This window comes from Solea senegalensis, linkage group LG1 (genome assembly GCF_019176455.1).
Source record: "Solea senegalensis isolate Sse05_10M linkage group LG1, IFAPA_SoseM_1, whole genome shotgun sequence".
NCBI classification, from domain to species: domain Eukaryota; kingdom Metazoa; phylum Chordata; class Actinopteri; order Pleuronectiformes; family Soleidae; genus Solea; species Solea senegalensis.
In genome coordinates, this window is record NC_058021.1 from 36,784,321 (window position 1) to 36,789,266 (window position 4,946).

Sequence of the window (4,946 nt, forward strand, 5' to 3'; positions counted from 1 at the left end):
CCCCTTTCTGATTTCCTGAGTTAATTGCGTATTTGTCACACTTAAAAGTTTACGATCATCAAACAAATTTGGAAGAATTTACTTTCAACAAAGAGTGGAAGCTCGTTTTGCACAGTTAGTGGCATTGTGAGCTGCTGATCACAGCTCTGCAAATTGTCAATTTAATCAAAATGTGATCACTTTCTGCCTACTTAGGTAAGCAAGCTCCTGTGAGACGTTGGACACCAGAGGAAATTGCTGCGGTAGAAAAACATCAGAAGAAGTTCATTGTGAGGCAAGATGTTCCAGGTAAAGCGGACTGTGAGTGCTGCATTGCTTCAGAACCGCAAGCGCTGCAAAAAAGAGACTGGAAAGCAGTCAAATATTTAATCAAAAATAGAATAACTACCATGAGAAGAAAATTCTAATGAAAGCAGACACACATTTTCAGTTTGGGCTCCTACACTTTGTTTGTTTTTTACAAACAACACACACACACAGAAAAAACATGTTTTGTAATGTATTGTAGTTTGAAGTAGCTGCTGTGGTTTAGCAGTCAAGTACATGTTTGGCAAAGTCAAATGTTTGTTTATTTGGTTAACTTTGCAGTAATGCTTGTTTTGTTCGCCTGTAATCATTAGTTGCAGCATTAGAGTCTCAATTTTGTCTAGAGCATGTTTTATGTTTTTTATATATGGACAAAATAACTTTTATTTTTATTTTGTGTAAAAAGTGGTCCAATGACTGTCTTGTTCGCAAAATAAATACATGCTCCTTCAGGATAACTTGTTTAAAGCATTTTATTTTATTGTTGGCCTCATAGCATATCTGCCTCAAGTCTTAAGTGCTGGTGCTATCATTATTTGATTACCATGCTACTACCCTGTCCTCCTGTTGATGATCTTTTGTTAAGGCGATAGCACATGCAGTAGTTAATGAGCTAACAAGGCATCTAAATTTGCAGGTGTAAAGGGAAAAGAGATGGAATGAAGGAAGAAGAGAATTTAATTTGAAATATAGATCCTTAATGCAGTCAATGTGTGCAGTAGAAACCATTAAAGGGCCCCAGATAGTAACCTAACACCCCGCAAAGATATAAAAACAAGAGAAGTGTATGTGTGTATGACACTGGACCTCACAAATACTGTATGTTAGAAACTGGGCCCACAAGTGACCAAAAAGCTAGCATGGAGACAAAAGTTTAGAGGGGACATTGAATGCTTGTATCACACATATATGTTAGTTATGGAGGTCTATATATGAACTTGTTTTCATGGTTAAAAACCTCCTAATCGCTGCAAACAAGCCGATCAAAATATCTCCTCACTGACGCTCTCGTCAGCCGCACTGTTTCAGACCAAAATCACACCCCCAGAACGTGGACTGTGTTGTGATTGGCCAGCCAACGAGAGCTTTCCCACTGTCCTGTGATTGGCCAGGTACCTGGAAGTGACGTAATAGATAGGCCAGCTCTCAGATACACAGCTCCCCCTCTGGCACGGTGGATGCTCTGCATCTCAGCAGCTACAACGAGAGTAGTTCTTCTTCTTCTGCGGTTGAATGTACGCAACTGGATGTGCCCGGACTAGTGCCCGCACCAGGAGGCGCTACGGTGGTGAGAGGAGTGGTGAGGTATGCTGATGACAACATTAACATACAGAAGTGCCGATCCGCTTCGCAGAGCCCAGGAAAACAATACAACACTATTTTCTCAGCAGTGGCTGAACTGTTTGTTCTGAAACTTTAGGGTTTCATAAACAAGGTAATGACGCAGATACACATTGAAGTGATTTTTGTGATTGAGAATTTTTGTGATTGAGATTCATCTTCATCTTACCTGATTTTTTACAGCAGTGTAGAACCACTGGAAAGGGTGGATCCCATAAATGACTAAAGAACTGGTGGGCCCCCTGAGGGGCAAACACCAGTGTGTGTGTGTGTGTATTGATTTTTGTGGTTTAGGCAGACATTTGACCTGAATACGCACCGACATCAGGCGGACATTTCGAATTAGCGGGACATGGCCAGTTTCACGCTAATTTGTGCAGTGTATAGGCATTGCTATAGGTGAAATCAGTTCAAATCCCAAAAATCTGGGCATTTCTCTCTAATACACATTTACCTGATTTTGTGTATATCTGTGTATCAGCATAGCTCCCCTTTGAGCTTGGTCAGTGGTACTGCAACAGCTCATGAATATTCACACTAGTGTATGATTTCACAGCTTCTGATTGGCTGACTGTCACAGAGTCCCAATATTTCCTAGAATGTCCTGATAATTCTGCTTTTTATCAAAAATGTTGTGTTACCCTGATTTTAACACAGAATCATCATTTACTCACAAAAGTTCAGCTACGACAACCTTAACACAACTTTGACTTCATATAAGTTGAGGTTATCAGTTAACACACAGGGCATACATAAAGATGAAAGAACTCAAGCTAAATTTACTTGACTTGTTATTTATTTGTTTTGAATGATGAGTATTTCAGCCACATTATGTTTTTGACAGTTGCTAAATAGTTCTTGACTGTCTATGATATTAGTGTGTTTCCATGATAGGGCACATGACTTGTGACCAAGGCCCTAAGCACAAAAGAAGGCAGAGAAACTGCAACTCTGATGGCAGAAGGATGAATAACCAGGAACTGTTTAAAATGATATCACTGTGTAAAATAATTCAGAATTACTGCTCACAACAAGATTTTTTTTTTGCACAAATGGATGAGACATATTTATAGAATAAATACACTAGGTCTATTTTGGCAATATATAATTTGAAATAATTGCTGTAATTATTAAATGCTTGGCTTTAGCTATACTTTATACTATACTTTTTTTATTGGTTCATTACCATCAGGCTTTGTAGGACATGGCAACAACAAGGCCCCGCAGAACAAAGATAAAACCTAAAGATGGGGCTGCATATTTTTCCTCCCTGTGTAAAGACAAGGATGGATTTGATGTGAAATACATAAATTCTTTTATAGGTGAGTTACCAAGTATTTGTCTTTAGCAGAGCTTATGTTTAATCATTGCTGTGACTGTGTCACTTCACCTGACTCACCCTGTGTTTTTGCTTAGGTCGAGGGGTGTTCAGCTGCTACCACTTTAAGGAGGGAGACTTCCTTGTTGAGTACAGAGGGCAATTAATAACTAAACATGAACATGCCTTGATGCACTTAAGGTTTTCATTTTTAAGTTTTGTTTTAATGGGAAACAGTTATGGTATGTAATTAATTTATGTATTTTCTAATTTCCCCGAGATACTTCATTTACTTACTCAATACCAATAAAAGTGGCTGTTCCAGTTGTGCATTATATGGAAAGAGACAAGTATTCCATCCATAAACATGTGAACCTGAACAGCAAAATGAAAACCATCAAAGTTGATGGAAAGCCCCATCTGTGTTTGTTTGCACTGAGGGACATCAGTCCAGGGGAAGAAATCATGTATAACTATTTGTCATGACCGAACAAGGACTTGAACCCAATAGCACGACTCAGAGACAACTTCCAAAAGTATTCCAATTTATTGCACAAAGTATCAAACAAAAATCACTCTCAAAGGAGGAAAATTAAGGAGGAAAATCACTCTATCGAGGAATCACTAGATAAGCAAAAAAGGCAAAAATAACAAATTATAAATAATCACTCACTGGGAGGAGACAAAAGGTTTGGGCAAAGTGCCAAATCAAAATCACTCTTCATGAGGAAAAAAACTATATATACTCAAGGTAATGGGGAACAGGTGGAAACAATCAGGGCGGGGAAGATAATCAGACTGGCGGGGAAGGGCAAGTTATCTGAAACAAGAGGAAAGAGAGATGTCGAAGTAAAACAGGAAGTCACAAGACAACAGATACAAGGGAAAACTAAACATAACTTAACACAACTTCCTAGATGCGACCAGAGCCGGATTAACGCAAAGGCAAACTAGGCACGTGCCTAGGGCCCGATTGGCCACTGCCACTGCACTACAGAAATGACTGAAACGTGACTAAAACTAATAAGCGTTTTAGTCCAAAAGACTAAAACTAAGACTAAATCTAGAATGGCTTCCAAAAACAACACTGCACAGTACACCATCCAGAGTAACATCCAGACCAGTGGAGAAAACTGCTGAACAGTCCAGACCAGGAGCTGAGCTGCTGAGTGTTGAATACCAGAAAATGGAAGAGAGGTGATGCTTGTCCATGAAAATAAACCTCTTTACCACTACAGCACAGTTTCTCTTACTGCAAATTTGATATGTCTTTGTATATTTGACTATTTATTAAACTATTCAATTTAATCAACACATTTAATTAAGATTTTCTGCAAAATGCAATAGCTTACAACATTTATCTTATTTGCTCTGTTTACATCTATTGGTGATTTACTGGTACTACTGCCTTAACAATGACACTCGCAATGGATAAGATTTAATAGCATTTAATAGAGCCTTGTAGTAACTTATAAATACGTTAATAGAAATAAAAAAATAGTCTGATAGACTGTTTAATATACGACACATGACTTATTTTGGCATACAAAGAATCAACTCGTAACCAAAGACTACGCTATTTAAAATGTGAATTAACTTTTATTAGTAACTTTGGTAAGTTTCAGATTTCAATTCATAAATAACATCGATGGAGGGGGGCCCAAAAAATATAGTCTGCCTAGTATAGTCCATTTATTTAATCCGGCTCTGGATATGACACTATTGGCCATGGAGATGCAAGGTATTAACAAATGTTACATAAACACTTTGCGATTTCGATCTTCTATCAATAAACATTAATCAAAATCAAGCAGCGCCATGTAGACAGATATATCATAAATACATCTCTGTAAAATTAAATACATAAACATCCTCACTTAAAGTATTATTTATTAAGATTTTCACATTTGATAGTGTTGGTCACATAAGCATTTCTGCCATCAGTGTTAGGGTTTGATCACAGTTTGTGTATTGTATGTCC

At 37.8% G+C, this 4,946-nt stretch overlaps 1 long non-coding RNA gene across 1 annotated transcript; it reads left to right on the forward strand.

Moving 5' to 3' along the window:
• The first annotated feature begins 1,812 nt into the window (after positions 1-1,812).
• On the forward strand, positions 1,813-3,106 carry LOC122770586. Its single transcript, XR_006360557.1, has 3 exons — positions 1,813-1,920; positions 2,970-2,973; positions 3,096-3,106. It is a non-coding gene; the product is annotated as an uncharacterized LOC122770586 (long non-coding RNA).
• Positions 3,107-4,946: the final 1,840 nt, after the last annotated feature.